Source organism: Festucalex cinctus, chromosome 7, assembly GCF_051991245.1.
Source record: "Festucalex cinctus isolate MCC-2025b chromosome 7, RoL_Fcin_1.0, whole genome shotgun sequence".
Classification (NCBI taxonomy): Eukaryota; Metazoa; Chordata; class Actinopteri; order Syngnathiformes; family Syngnathidae; genus Festucalex; species Festucalex cinctus.
This window is the reverse complement of record NC_135417.1, coordinates 17,808,796-17,825,982: the sequence shown is the minus strand read 5'-3', so window position 1 is coordinate 17,825,982 and position 17,187 is coordinate 17,808,796. Positions and strand designations below refer to the sequence as shown.

The following is a 17,187-nucleotide window of genomic DNA, read 5'->3' as shown; positions in this document are numbered from 1 at the left end:
ATTGAAATCTGTAGAACACCAATGGTGATTATCTTTGTTCTCTTGCTCATCTCATTCTCTCTCAAGGGCTGCTTTTACTGAATGAATAATAGCTCACTATTTCCACGATTAAATGCCCTTGAGTGTTGGGGACATGAAGCTAAAAACTGACATTTGAATGGAACTTGTGCTTTGGGGGCTTGAACTTTTCTGTGTTGATTTCATTCTATCATGAATTATTTCGTCACCCTCTTCAAATAATTGCCTAAGTAATTTTTTTTTTGCAGAAAATGTTTTTATTTTTTGTGCCTAAATCTCCTCATGATACAAATGGTTCCATTTCTTGTGTCGTGATCAATTTCGGCAAAAGACTGATAACTTCTTTCCCATCATTTTCCCTTGATTGATATGCTGTCTTTGCAAAAAAATTGACTGAGACACATTTGGTGGTTGGGAGAGAGAGGCCGACGTGCATCAATCGCTAATGCTAAATGCTTTTGTTTGACTGTCCAACAGCATCATTATCCAATCTTTTTTTGCTCGGTCTCAAGAGCAATTGTGTTGTCTGACCAGTGACTGCCGATTGCAGTGGATAGTTGGACTACATTTCCCACGATTCTTAGCTGTGAAAACAGGAAGTAGTTCTAGTTGCAGTCATCGCCTGCTACGCGACACAAACGTGAATTTGTTCGTTAATGAGGAATGTAAAAGTTAAATTCCTTTTTAATAGGTTAATCGTATGAATCGCTATGACAACTGTGTGATTGACATGCACATGGCGGGCCGGTACTTGCGTAATAGCGAGAAAAAACAAAGAGGTTGACAAATTTATGCCGGGATGCGGGACGCAGGCTCAAAAACAGGCCTGTCCCAGCCAAAATGAGACGTTTCACCCACCTCGTCGCAATCAAGCAAGCTGTATGTATGTATGAATATATATATGTATATATATGTATATATTCGATTCGATTATGATTTTTGGCCTTGCGATTCGATTCAGAATCGATTTTCGATTCAAATGATTTTCGATTCAAATGATTTTCGGTTCAAAATTATTTGATTGACAAATGATTCCTGCTTCAATTTACAGATATGCACAACATTGTCATGATGTACTTCAGTCTGCTTTGGAAGACAAAATGACAAATAGAGACATTAAAGTGTTTTTTTTTTTTTTTTGGTTTAAACATTTATTAATTTTGTATTGTAAGTGCCTTGTTCCACAAAAACAGCATGTGGGCTACAACTGCCTTTTCCCCTTCTTCTTCATTTCTAATTTAAATAAAATCGATTTTTGGATATTAATATTGATTCGATTCGATTAATAAATGAGAATCTCGATTCTTTTATGAATCCATTTTTTTTGGGCACACCCCTAATATATATATATATATATATATATATATATATATATATATATATATATATATATATATATATATATATATATATATATATATATATATATATATATATATATATATATATATATATATCTGTGTATATATACATATACATACACATCCATCCATCCATTTTCTTAACCGCTTGCTCCTCACAAGGGTTGCGGGGGTGCTGGAGTATTTTATTTTATTTTTTATTATTTTATTTTCCAATCTGTCACTATAAATTTGATGCCTCTAACAAGTTCTGAAAAAGCCGCTGTAGAGACAACCAAAGACCGGGAAAGTTGAGGATTGCTCAAAAAACACCTGTTTGGAATGTTACAGAGGTGAACATCCATCCATCCATTTTCTTGACCGCTTATTCCTCAGAAGGGTCACGGGGGGTGCTGGCGCCTATCTCAGCTGGCTCTGGGCAGTAGGCGGGGGACACCCTGGACTGGTTGCCAACCAATCGCAGGGCACACAGAGACGAACAACCATCCGTACTCACAAGCACACCTAGGGACAATTCGGAGCGCCCAATTAACCTGCCATGCATGTCTTTGGAAAGTGGGAGGAGACCGGAGAACCCGGAGAAGACCCACGCGGGCACAGGGAGAACATGCAAACTCCACCCAGGAAGGCCGGAGCCTGGACTCGAACCGGAGTCCTCAGAACTGGGAGGCGGACGTGCTAACCACTCCCCCACCGTGCCGCCAGAGGTGAATATGTTAATTAGAAACAGGTGAGTGTTAAAAAGGAGAATCCCTGAATGTTTCAATTGTTTGCAAGCAAGGATGGTTGAGGGTCGCAACTTTTTCAAGAACTGCGTAAGCAAATTGTTCAACAGCTTAAGAATGATATTTCGCAATGTGCAATTGAAAGGAATTTAGGCATTTCATTATCTACAGTCCATAATTCATCAAAAGATTCAGAGAATTTATAGAAATCTCTGCACGTGAGCAGCAAGGCTGAAAACCAACATTAAATGGGTATAATGGCTTGCATAATATTTTGTGTTTTTATTTATGTTGCCTTTGACTAATGTTTGAATTTGTTTGATGGCGGAAACTAAGTGTGACAAAAATGCCAAAAAAAAAAAAAATCAGGAAGGGCGAAAACATTCTCCCCACCACTCTAGAAAGAAAGAAAGATAGATAGAGCGATCACATTTTTGCTAGTCTCTAGAAAAATTGTCATAGAAAAGTTACTAAAGTTGGCAGCACTGCCTTGTTTGTACCACCCACATGCTTGCACATCAAAATAAAATCACCACTTTCAAAATAAGAGCATCACATATATTACATTTTATTTTGATTTCATGAAAACTGTGGGCAGGACTTCTTGCAGGCCATGTTTGCCAAGATCTGCTTTAAAGAATAATTTCCATTAAATCCTAATGTTGAAGTAAATGTTGGCAAAATATTGGAATACATTAGGAGAAACTGGCCAATGTTTGCCTCAGGATTTGAGTAAGTTCAAACTTGCATTAGTCCTTCAAGTGAGAACTTCTTTATTGCTGCCCCACACAAGGGCAGAACAAGTGAAGAAAATACTATAAATAATTGGAGCTGGTTAAGATCTCTCGAGAACTTTTCTTTTACAGTTCTGTAATTCTTTATCTGAAGAGAGATTGATGCGGTCTGTGTACAAAGTAGTTGTGTAAGGTGACTAAACATCTGGGAGATAGGTGAGTGAGGTCAGGAGATCGTGTCAAAGAGCAAACAATGGCATTCGTCCGAGCGTTAACATTCACACCAATTACTTTAATCACACATCCTGTTATGCTGTCTCCCGATCCTCCTCAATATAACTCAAAAGCCATGGACTGCGGAACAGGCAGAAATTGGTCCCTTGGAGGCTCTCAAGGCCTTGTTGTATAGAACAACTCACATTTTCTCACAGGCCTAAAATCCCCCGAACAAACTACGAGATTTATTTTGCGCTTTAAGTGCTGTTGCCAAGTTTGTCTAAGCTTTGTTCCGTTACAACACACCTAATATCCTAAGTCTGGAGGCTTTCAGTCCTTTCCAGCCAGCAAAGTGTTGCCAGCAAAGACTACTGCCAAGGTGGTGACCTATCAATTTACAACACCACAACATTCTGCAGATTTGGGAGTTTACAATGAATATCTGAACTGACGGTTCTTCAGGTTTGACTGCACATTCGCATCACCTGCAATTGTACTACATGAAAAAACATCAATTCATTTCAAATGTTATAATATGGCATGATGTAGTAAATTCCTACTATAGTTAGTAGTATTTAAGTTCTAATGTAATAATGTGTTGTTAGCTACTATATTGAGTTTATGACATTAGCGTATATGGGTTTTATTTGAATTAGTCACTTGTGTTGAAAAAGAGGAGTCTAATCCTTAGCAGTTCCAGATCATTCTCTCGTTCAGCTGTCTTGAAGACTCCCAAAAAATAAAAATACAGTTTTAAATTGGAAGTTGACAATAATATGTTATATGTGACCCCACTAGTCTAAACACGACATTCTGATTAATATTACATTTTTGGAATATGAGTTATGAAGCAAAACCCTGCCGTTTTTATCCATCTCAGGGGGCGGCCATTTTGCCACTTGCTGTCGACTGAAGATGACATCACAGTTGCTCAAGGCTCAGGCAGCAACCAATCAGAACTCACCCGTTTTATGAAGTTGGTTGTGATTGGTTGTTACCTGAGACCTGCGCAACATTGATGTCATCTTCATGTGGCAAAATGGCCGCCCCCTGAGATGGATAAAAAACGACTAGATTTTGCTGCGTAGCTCATATTCCACTAACACAATATTAACCAGAATACCATATTTACACTAGTGGGGCAGCATAGAAGATATTATTATTATTGTCAATATTTTTTTATGGGTTGACTTCCCCTTTAAACAATTATGTAAAGAACTTTATACTAAAATGCCAAATGCTTACTTATTATGTTTGATAGAATTTGCTTAACTTGCTTAGAATTTGCTTGAACTTAGCTGCTTAATTGTAATTAGAGTAAATGAAATGTATCAACCAGCAAGACATTCAATCTCAATTACATCATCACAGCTGAACCCAGGGGCTTTTCACTATATACATAGTGGGGAAAAAATGTCTGCTTTAAATGAATAAGACATTAAACGTTTCAGGATATGATTTCAAATTGTTTTTTTTTTTTTTTATTAATTGAATGCTCACGAGTTCCTGCTTTGGGTGCTACATCCTCCACTTATCACTGTTGTATTAATATTCTACTGCACTCAACAATAAAGCTTGAATAAGAAACCTTGCTGGTAATCATTTCCCTGTCTGTTACCTTTGCTGAACCTCTCTCCTCGCTTTTTCCGTCCTTCACATTTCACCAACTCTGACCCTTGTTTCCCCTCTTCCTTTACTCTGCACTCCTCTTCAGACATGAGCTCACCTCCCGGGAAGGTCTTCCACACATCAAAGCTGTCCATCAAGAGTCATTTTGGTGCAATCAGCAAACATTGGATAATTGGGTGTCGTCTGAGGTTTCCCTCAAGCCCATAGTGCCTTTCTGACAGGAAAAGAGCATAACTAAAAGGAGAAGGGAGTGACAACCTCTTAGCCTGAAGCAGAAGCAAATTGAAGCAAGGGCAAAGAATGCCAGAAACAGTGTTTGATGACACGCATATCAATGCTGCCCCTGCAAGGTAAACAATGACTTTTAATTATCAGGCTAAGTTTTAATTAAGATGATGGTCGCATAATTATTCCCTCTGACAGGGATGATTGAGCCAGGGAATCCATGTTCTGATTAGGGAGCTCATCTGGTCGCTTTCCTTCCTATAGGGATGCGATAATGACATGACGTCCCGTTGCCAGAGGATGGTTTGAACAGGAAAGCAGCCTTCAAAGTCTTCTTTTAGATTTTTTTTTTTTAGCCCCCTCACATTTCTCACGAATTTTAGGACAATGCTGAAAATTCCTCTACATTTAGGCTTAAATAAATGCTTTCTTCCAGTGCACTAGTGCAGGTACATGTTCCCACAGACAACAACCTCTTCTCAACATAACCACAACACCATCTATCCCTCACACATAATGCTGTCCTCTCATCCGTCCCAAAGAGACTCAATGGTTTTGGCTCCAATAAACAAGAAAAACACAGTCCCCAGTGACAGTAGAGCAGGCTTCTCTAATCCTGGTCCCCGAGGAAAAAGGTCTCTCTGTATTTGAACAATTGGTATTTTATATTCAAAAATAATTTAAAGCATTCATTGTTGGGCTGTGTCAACTTAGGTTTCCGCACCTTAGGCAAGACCCCTCATGCTATAATGCGATACCTCAGATGAGTGATACAAATAATGATAGAATCTTACCGGCTCAGCTGTCGCCCTGGTCCACAAGGTCCATGTCAGGTGTTCGTAGTGTTGTAATTGTCGTGATCGGTCTTGGTCTCGAGACCGGTCTCAAGACCACTTTAAGGGTATAGGTCTCGTCTCAGATTCAGAGGCATTTTTATTCGGTCTCTGACAAGGCGGACCCAGGATTTTTCTCTCCAACAACCCCAGTTCAGGTCTACTCACAGTGGCAAGGTAGCAAGACCGAAACAGACCCACCCAAGGCTGAGACAGAACAATACTGGATGAGTATCTAGGAGAACGAAGCGTCACACAGTACCAATGGCCCAATGACTTACAAGCAGAGCACAAAAACCTCCCAGAACAGGAACCGGTAATCGTAAATACCAGTGGCAGATATCCAAGCAAGAGTTTTAAGGGTGAAGAACTGGACAGCACAAATGAACCAGCTGCTAATATCAGGCACCAAACCTCCGTGACTTCATTGCAGCAAATCAAAGTCTATATTTCAAGGTCCACTGATTATGGCTTTGACTTTAACATTGATCAGTTATGGCCAAAGTCAGATTCTAGTTTTTACATTTGATGCCCACCATGAGAATGCTGATGCAGGCATTTTGAAAAGTTGTTTAGTTGAATGAATTATTCACTGCTGTTGATGGCGCAAGTACACTGCTGTTTACTAATAAATGAATGGCAATGATGTGTCATGACTTTAACTGAACCTTAACATTTCCACTCTTTCCTTAGGACTTTGTCCCACCTCGCTTTTTTTTGACACGGTTGCCCTTGAGGCTTCAAAATTTTAGACAAATCTCAAAGTTACCCCTCATGTCAAAAATACTAAAAATTGTTCACCAGAATCAGAATCAAACAAGAATAAAAGAACTCAGTGAATAAAAATTTGCCCTACCTTTGATACAAAAGTAAAGTTGTGTCAACAAAATGGGACAAGTGTCACAGAATTACTTTTGAAACAAACTCCTCCCTCTTTTTATAGCATAACTACAATTAAATTTTTAGGATACAAGTCTACTTTGTCAGAGGTGCTAAAAGTGGTCACACTTGTCATGACTCGGTCATGCCAGGGTTAAGTTTGGGTCATGCAAGGGTTATGTTTGGGTCATGACCGGGAGTGTCTGTTTTGAACTGATGTAACCGGCATCTGGTTTCAACTGGTAAAATGCTATGTGATGTCAGGAATCTTTAATATCTTTATCTGGTCAACAGCCAATCAGATAATTCTATGTCAGTTCTGTTTCCCACATGTCTAGCCACAACCAATCAGATCGATTCACTGTCTATATAATCCTTCTGAGAAGTGTGTGTTTTTGTCGGATTATTCCTCTATCCAGCTGCCCACCTGCTCCTCTTTTTCTCGATGCATTTCTCGTTGTTTCTGGTCAAGTCAAGTTAGTTCCACGCATCTTGATGTTATGTGAATAAAGTGTTAAACTCTTATTTGTATCTGCATTTTGGGATCCAACCTCAAAACATAACAACACTTCCTCGAAGTTCAGCTACTAGACTCTGGTAAGAGTCGAGGTACTCATTCAGTAAAAGATCTCAGCACAGATGTGGATCCCAAAGCAGTCACAACAATTCTTGAGCAATTTAGTAGCAATGTCTGCATTACAAATAATATGACATGTTCTCTTTGTTCTTCAACTTATAAAACTCAGTTGTGTGTGCACCTCACATATTCCACTGAATGCAACTTGCTACAATGTACATAGTGCATACAACAGCTATAATAAACCTGACGTGATACCTTTAAGTTCAACATTTATAGCAACCTAGTCTCTATCTAATATCACATAAGTATTATTTTCAGCTTGTGACATGGAAGAACAAGCTAATTACCCACGTCTGTCAAGACTGTCATACTGTCAGTGCACTATTTTCTTTCCAAGGAAGCATGCTGTGGCAAAAAGCTAGCTGCAATATCCTACATGCAAAATACTGTCTTGTAATTTTCATCCAACTGTTTTTTACCGGTAACTTGAAGGAATACAGCATAATTAAAAAATACATTGAATTACATATATATATATATATATGCCCTGCGATTGGTTGGCAACCAGTCCAGGGTGTCCCCCGCCTACTGCCCAGAGCCAGCTGAGATAGGCGCCAGCACCCCCCGCGACCCTTGTGAGGAATAAGCGGGCAAGAAAATGGATGGATGGATATATATATATATATATATATATATATATATATATATATATATATATATATATATATATATATATATATATATATATATATATATATATATATATATATATATATATACTTAGATGTTGAATAGCTGGAGCGTGGGAGGTATCAGACCCCCTGAGGACCGGAAGATTGGCAGTGATAGGCATTCAGGTAGGGGGGCTGCCATCTTGATTTGCAACACATAACAGAATTAATGCAAGCGGTTGTGTGTTCCTCTTCATTCCTCTTCATCCTGTGCTGAGGAAGAAGTAGGTAACGACCAATCATGGCCCACCTCTTTTCTGGGTTAGGTCAGCAAACTGAGCCAACCCAGAAAACAGGTGCGCCATGATTGGTTGTTACCGACTTACTCAGCACAGGTGATGTCATCTTCAGTCGACAGCAAGTGGAAACATGAGTTTTTAAAGGTATTAAATGTATCAAGCAATATCAAATTCTGGACAAAATACTAACTTTTTACTGTTGAAAATGGCTCAATGGGTCAAGTATCCTTTAAAGGATAATGTAAAATAAATTTAAACTGGTATCATATTTCAGGATTATAGTTGTCCTGTTGAAATACACCAAACGTAAATAAGCTCAATAAGTGGCTGTTCTTTTATAAATTAAGGATTTCCTGAATAGAAAGGTCATATAATGTACTCTTTTCTTGTGTTGCCTCACATGTCATATTTTGCTCAAGTTTGGGGAAATTTATATAAAATAAATATACACCCAATTATTAAACTGTAGCAAAAAAAAAATAAGAAAGGCTTTTTTGTGAAGTGAATAGCCTTCCTGTTTGTATTCAGAATTGATTTAAATTAAGAGAAGAAAATCATAATTTACTGCGATTGGCTGGCAACCAGTCCAGGGTGTACCCCGCCTACTGCCCAAAGCCAGCTGAGATAGGCTCCAGCACCCCCCGTGACCCTCGTGAGGAGCAAGCGGTTCAGGAAATGGATGGATGGATAAAACTGGAGAAACATTTTTTTTCATTCATTCGTTTGCATACATTTTAATCTATAAAGGCAAATATTGTTGCTTGAATCATATTATAATATTGAATATGTGACAGACTTTGAATGCACATACATTGTGTATCAGATAGTTGCTGAGGCCCTGTTCATATGCGTCACCTCATCACGCTCCCCGGGAGGCAGATTGATTACAATGTCTGATGAAATCAGGATGCGTTGAGGAAAGGCAGCGGGTGCGAGGATGATCCTGCATTAGACTGAGTAAGCACACACATTCAGATGACACTGGGGATAAAAGGCTTTCAATTGCACCCGAGTGTCCCCTGTGGCCTTGACGATCACCCCCAGCAGCAACACATCCTTGCCATGTCCTCAAAATCTTACCAGGGTCAATGATGTTTTCGGGACAGCAGCGCAGTTCGTTTATTAGGCGTATTAATGTCACACAATAAACAAAAATAAGCCACTACATACATTTTGTGCCACAATTTGATTGTATGAGGAATTCGGTGGAGCTATTTCAAAGCAAGCGTCCCTCCCTCACAAACATACACAAACCTCCACCTTTGACACAGGCACCATATCAGCACCAATTTCTGTCACTTAACTGTGCGCCAGATCGTGAGCGATTACCTTGGGTGCCACCTGGATGAGCGGACCCGGCCGATGGGATGGTGCTGGGCCTCAGCTGTTCACGTAATTCGCAATGACACCTCATTTTGGGAGCGTTCACCCCCGAAGGCTCGGTGGGAGGAGGTAACTGAGGGATGTAATGCAAACCCGGGCCGAGAAGCTGGTATCCTTTGTTTTTCCTCAGATGTTTATCTACTTTCCAATTTCAAATGAGATTTAATACAACACAAGTTGTATCCCAATGTGTTTCATGTTTGCATGTCTTTGGTCAAGTCATGCAGAACTTCAAATAGAGGGTGCAAAACGTGATAGCATAAATTAGCAAAAACATGTATTTTTGGTAACATAACACGATTTAGGTTCACTTGACCTTCACATGCTCAACACTTGCAAAACATCGTTGGCACCGACAACTTTTCTTCCGTCTTTTTTATTCTCCGACATGTTTGCTTAGGGATGTCTGACAGATCTTCTAACAAATATTGAATTGGACTCATAAACACCAGAGTTGTGAATGAGCCCTGGCAGCGACAAGCACTTAATAAAATTGCCCCAGTGAAAATCGGGAGGATCCGGCTTGGATGACAACAGCGAGTGTTGATGCTTGATTTAGTTTTACAGAGGAATGAAGCTGTAATGTCAGAGGCTTTTTTTTCTTTTTTTAAAACACCCTTTCACAAGAATGGAACGAGTTGTAAATGCTATAGGTGTGTGTTTTTGCAAAAAAAAAAAAAAAACAGAAACAAATTCAGTTAGATAATTGTGAATGTAGTCAGATTTTTAACTGGTCGTGCATGATTTGCATTCGCTCAGGGATCAAACCCGTGTGGTGACCATGTCTCTAGTCTGAGAGCGCAAAGCCCTACCAATGAGCTATAATGTAAAAAAAAAATATGTCAAATGCAAATGTCATGCTATCTTTTCCACCTATCAATCGACATATTGAGCAGCTCTTTTTTATAGGGTGAACAGATGTAATGCTTTTTTTTTTTTCAAATATCCTATCACCTTCCCTTGAGCTTTGGGTTGTTCCAATGTTGTTGGTCTTCATCCTTAAGTTCCTAAAAAGAAGACACACCGGGTTCCAGGTGGAGGAGTGGAACCGTCACTTACCTTCGGTGCTGGTTGGTGTGGGTTCGCTTCCCCGCCTGGGAGACCATGTAAGTTCGTGTGCGTGTTTGTGTGAGTGAGTGAACTTCACCCTAAAGAAAAAAAAAAGTCAGACTACATTACTGATAGTTGCGCCTTCCACCTTCGAAAAGACAAACAACTTGTAGATTAGCGCGCGTCTATCAGCTGTATGCGGGGCGCCGCGCAGTGATACGAACGAACAGAAAAATAGTGCCCGGCGTTAATGGAGTCTGACTTTTTTTTTAGGGTGAAGTTTTGTGATGCAAATGTATCACTCTTTTGAACACAAATTGTTTTTTGGAATAAAAACACTTTATTTACTTGACCACAGCCAAGTTGCCGGACTATTTTCCTCTTGAGCAAAACCGGACCAGAACTCGTGTCACGGAACGCTTTCAGGGGTAAGTCAGTGATGATCGCACGCCATTGGAGGTGAAGATGAAATAGAGATTCATGTCCAAAAATCCGAACTATCCCTTTAATAAGGTGCGCTGAAAGGCACTTTAAACATGTAAGCTCAATTAATGTTATATGTTTAAATGTACTGTTTAAATGTATATGTTTTAATTGTTTGTAACTTCTGTAAAAGTGGGTCGAGACCGGGGTTATTATAGTTTTGGAATTTTCATTTTAGTTAGTTTTTATTTTGTTTTGAGTTTTGTTTTTTAAATTTAGTTAGTTTTATTTATTTTTCAGGGTGGTTCTGTTTTTTTAAAATTATTTTTAGTTACCATATTTAATAAATGCATAGATTTAGTTTAGTTTTAGTTAGTTTCAGTATTAGTTTTATTATTATTTTTTAATGTGTATTACTTGTGCGCGATATTTATTAAAACACCACGTGGGAGCGACGTCATCTGAAGGTGCTTTTCTATTGGCTGCAACTAGATGACATCACTTTTGTGAGACACACTTTCAAACGTTCTTATTCCGGTTAATGTCAAAATCAATCTACTTAAAATCGCATTTAAAATCATCCTCAACGGCTCATGCATTGAATTAATTACCAAAGACGAAAACCAAGGACGTTTTTGCTGTAATTAATTTAACTCATTCACTCCCAGCCATTTTCACAGAAGCAATCCCGTTCGCTCCCGGCTGTTTTACTAGATTTTGACCCACAGAATATTGTGTCTATTGCTATAAAAGCATGGAATCTATCAAGAGAAAGATTAAAGTCTCTTCTTTCATCAGGAAAAAAAAAAGAAGTATGTTTCTATTTCCGTTTTGCAGCAATTAGCATTAGAAGAGAGCTAAATTTCATCAGTTTTCACGAATCTATTTAAAATTGTAAGTAATTGAGCTTTTTTTTTCTAGATGGCCTTGGTTTATCTCCTTTGCTCTGCTGCCATCTGCTGGCCGTTTGTGTAATAACTACCATTTCTGCAACCGTTCTTTGCAGTTGAGGCTGCATCAAAGCCTTCTGTATGCTCTAGCACAAAAAACAAACAAACAAACAAACAAACAAACAAACACACAAACAAATAAACAAACAAACGTCTTTGGGACACTTAGAACATAAAAAAAACGTATTTAAACGTTATTGGGAGCAAATGAGTTAATTAGTTTTAGTTAGTTTTATAAATATAAAATGTAGTTTCAGTTAGTTTTCATATTTTTTTTAAAAGCATTTTTGTTTTGAATTAATTTCGTTAACGAAATTGTTTTTTGAATTTTAGTTTTAGTTATTTCGTTAGTTTTAGGTAACTAAAATAACCTTGGTCGAGACTTAATTACAACAACAACAACAACAAAATTAATTAATTAATTAATTAATTAATAAATAAAAAAAAGTAAAAGAAAAATAAGTGTCCTAGGGTGACAACGCTTGAAAACCAGTGCTGTAGAGAGGGCACCATGCTCCACATGTTATCACTTCCAGGTTGATTATATTTGCTCACAGCCTCGTAAAAAGTGTGTGAGAAGCCGAATACGTTGTGCTAATGTTGCTTAGGTGACGAATGTGCTGACTGTAGCGTTTGTGTCGTCAAGTGATACAATACCTAAAACCCATCAGACTTAACCATTTAGGTAATTTGCTTTGAATTCAGGACTTTTTCTGCCTTAACAGATTGAGTGTAGTCAACCATCCATGATTCTCGGGTCTCGCGTCACCCTTGGGTGAATCAAGCTATTTATAGATAATTGCGTGCCAGGGTCTGCTGGTAGTCGAACTTGACAGTGAAAAATTGTTATTTTTAAAAGTCAGCCAAAACAGTGAGTTTGTCATTATAAACCTTACTTGATTTGAAATGCTGTTACTTTTCAAATACAGCAACTTCCGACTCCCAAGTGTGCACATTACGAATGGATAGAAAAGATAACAGTATGGTTGACTACTTCTGTCAAATTCCAAACAGTCCACTGTCAAATGTGTCTGCTTCCATATGGCTGCTAAAGTAAAACTCACGTATTTGTTGTATGAAGAATTCATTGACTAATAGGGTCCACTTCTTGTAATATTGATGGATCCGCTGACCCAGTTTGAAAATCCTCAAACCCAGTGGCAAACAGCAGGGTTAAAGCTGCATGAGTGCCTTGGAGCTTGCCTCGGGCTCAAACAGAGGAGCGGGACATCTAATCCACAGCCAAAACTTGATAGAGACCAAATAAATACCAGTAGCAGTCAGTTTACTATCGTACACATCAGATATAACAAAATGTTTGTTCTTCTACAACACAAGTGGAGCATTTTCATACCATCTCTCTAAGGCGCACATTATGATCAATAGCACGATGCTGCACAAACACCGTTGGCGCCTTTTTCAGGTCAATCCAAATGGTTGTTTTGGCTATTGGTGATGACTGTGTAATAGCTCGGATTGATTTTCCATCTTCTCGCAGCATTACAGTCGCTCGTTTTTCTACCCACAGATAGCTTGCTGATTTTCATGCGATTACTCAATAACTGTAAATATAGTCTGCACAAGCAATAGAGTCACCAAAACTGAAATAGAGTGTAGACATTCAATGTTAGAAATTCATGTTCAAACACAACCTTCGATCACATGCTCCACAAGGGGAGAAATTTGTCTCAATATTATTCATTTGCTCATATAATTGATGTATGTGAGAGTTTAAACAGTTTTTTTTTTTTTACATGTGGTACCCAGATTTTTTCAAGTCATACACAATTATTATTTATTATGTGTATTGTTTAGTGCCATCTAGTGGTGAACTAATAATTTATTCATTTGAAAAACCCACTATTAATTTCAATAATAATTTCAACAATATGCAATAATATGCTCACTATGTGGAACATTTCATAACTTTTATTACAATTTTTTTTGCATCTAATGAACAATCACTGATTATGTGCTAAAACGCACTGTGGGCCCTATTTTTTTCCCCGGGGGACACATTTGCTTATATGCGCAGTGGGTGCACATATGATGCACATATGTCTCCAAAATTAATCCAAAGTCCATTTTTGGTATTGTTTGTAATTACTTGCACGATCAGGTTTACTCCAGACAAAAAAAATGTTTTCTGGACATGTACACGTAGAGGCGTTGGTGAATCAAAATGAGTTGTCTTCCCCAAGAATTAATCGGGTTACAAAATGTTTGTTTTATAAATCCCTTCAAGTCCTGTTTTACTTTGGCACAAGTTGCTCAACATTCAGACAACCTTTATTCCAGACCTTCCCAAAAAGTGTTATGCTTCTCTTTCATAAATGTGGGAAGGAAATTGCATGAACATGTACAAAAACAGTGAAATTTATCTTGCCTGACCTGATATACTTAGCCAACTTGAATGCCTTCACAGGCTTCCAGCACAATGAGCTGCAGCCCATAAATACTATTCAGTGTTAATTGTAACACCCGTTGTCACTCTGCGTGACTCTCGTCTACCTTGCAGAAAAATGCAATTAATATGGAGCCAGCATGCAGCAGGACATTAAAAGCCACATTTGTCACTGTCAGGATCTGAGCAGGCGTCTGATTGCGCAGCTGATTGAAGAAGATGGCATCTTCCAGCTAATCCTATCTCTTGCTTTTCTCTCAAGAGAAGACCGAGAGATGCGCAGGGTCAATAATGGTGGAAATTTGACGATAACTTTCAAGCTCTAACTGTAATATACCCATCATTTTTTGGGCCAAATACGGGCACGGATCCAGGATTTTTATTTATTTATATATTTATTTATTTATTTTTTTGTGTCTGTCCCGATGCTAAGGGGGATTGTGTGATTATGTGTGAGTGCAAAAAATTACTTTTGTAAGTGGCATCGCCGTGACGACAAAAGCTGCTGTAACTTGACCCGGATCATATCTACTTTTTTCCCCCCTCGGAGGTCCGTGTACTTTCCTGCCATTGGATTTTCATCCTGACGCGGCTTCTTGGAGAATTCCCTAGCCTGACCACGCCTACATTTGCACCCAATTCTACCAAGCATGGGGTCGAGCACCACATCGAGACCGTGGGCCCGCCGGTTCACGCTAAGGCCCGACGCCTCAACCCTGATAGATTGGCCACAGCTAAGGCCGAATTCGCCAACATCCACCACAGCCTCGCTCCACACGTTATGATATAAACAAATTTGAAAATATACAATTTAGAACCAAGACTAGAAGTACAAAACAGGAAATGATATGCAAAGGTGAAGAAAGGCAGTAGTGAGATGTAATTTGGCAATAAAAGGCACACGCTTTAACAAGGTCGACAATATTCCGGCGTCTAACTCCCGTATGCCCAGTGCTTACAAACCTGACTGAGCCACCTGGTGAGCAGGTGGCTTCGCCAATCCGCACAACCAGACAACTGAGGGAACAAAAAAAAAAATCAAAAAACAGAATCACAGGATCATGACACTGTTGGAGTGTTAGAGTGAACATGCAATTTAGCGCTTGCTTATGGTACTTAGTAGCTTAAACACAATATGCCCAACAATAGTCTGTTAGAGGCCAGAACCTGTTATTTGGGAGAGTTTTGTGTTTTCATCCTCACTAGGCTCATTTTTCAGTATTTGTAACTTCACATTTGTTTTTGTTTTTTATTAATTTTTTTTTATTAATAAGCTCATCGTTTAATGGTTATCAATCCTGTCATTACCTTCTCTGTTTATATTGTTGAATAAATGAAACATCTGAGCGCTGACAGGTTCAGGCTGCTTTGATAGCTGCAAGAAACATCCTAGTATTTGCATTGCATTCATTATGATTTATGGAATATAGCCTGGGAATAGCACATGGTTGGAAACGTCTTCTCTCATTTTAAGGTAAGCCTCGAAAACAAAGTGCGATAGCCACTTATTTTTATTTGAGAGAATCAAAATACATTTTCGTCTGAAACTAGTTCCAGTCACATTAGCATAGAAATGAATATGATGACAGATAATGAATATCTCCCCTTTGGTGCACTGTCACCATTCCATAATTGTAACTATCGAAAGAAGAGAAATAGTTTATTGTATTATTTTTAAAGTGTGTTTGAGTTAGCTATGTGAATTGTAGGATGCTGGCATAAAAAGAAGGAAAGGAGTTTTTAAAAATAAAAGTATTTGATCATGGAAGGAAAAAAAAAGTCAAGGTCAGCTGCAGATAGCCTTCCTAGAACTGTCAAAGCAATCTGTATTGCACACATGCACACACTTGTTCTAACGCCGACACAAGATTGTGGCTGTGGAATGAGGTGTCACCTTTGGTTTTCCTGAATAAGATAAGCTCAAAATTAGTGGGTCAATAGATAAAATAAAAATTGCCATTTTATTTGAAGTGTTGATTTTCATTTGAAGTGTTGATTTTTTTTTTTATGTGTTCATTCGCGAGGGTGAATATAACACTCGACTGCATTGACTATATATGGAAACACTATGAGCCTCCTGTACAGCAGGTGGCGGTATGCACAAAACAAGAAGAATGATTATTATAATAATCAAAGTGTATGTGGACAGTATATTTATGCACAAATATCATGACCAAACTCAAACAAATCATGACGCAGCACACTTTGGAGTGAAGAGGAAACTGATTACTTTCTACGTTCTAAGTTAAAAGCAGAAATTACATCTAGTTGTGCAACGACGTCCGTGCGTCGCAGTTTAGATCAGCTTATAGCTACCGGAATAACTCTTGTCCACTCATGCGTGTAAACTGGTTATTCCGAATGTTTCAAAAAACAGAATTTTGACAGTAACCCGAATTTTGACTGCAGTAAACTTTGCGCATGCTCCCCTGAGCTGGAAGAAAAAAAGGTGGAGATGCCGGGGATCGATCCCGGGACCTCATGCATGCTAAGCATGCGCTCTCCCACTGAGCTACATCCCCTGTAGCGAATGCAGCTTACAAACCCATAGCAGACCACACCTTCAAAGCATTGCATGCTGTTTTCTTTAGTACATTTTGAATGTTTTTTTTTTGTAAAGGTATAGCAATAAAAAGTTATTATTTTGTCCATAATTAATTTGATACTTTAATTGTTTTTCCACGTAAAATTTGTACCTTTAAAAACACATTTTGCAACTTGCTGTCGACTGAAAATGACATCACAAGGGCTCAGGTAATCAATCACAGCTCACCTGTTTTCTAGGTTTGGTCACGTGACATTCACTA

General features: G+C 38.6%; 1 non-coding gene across 1 annotated transcript; it reads right to left on the bottom strand.

The window, feature by feature from the left end:
* Positions 1-16,830: 16,830 nt before the first annotated feature.
* Positions 16,831-16,902, bottom strand: trnaa-agc (transfer RNA alanine (anticodon AGC)). The gene has a single exon. It is a non-coding gene; the product is annotated as a tRNA-Ala (tRNA).
* Positions 16,903-17,187: the final 285 nt, after the last annotated feature.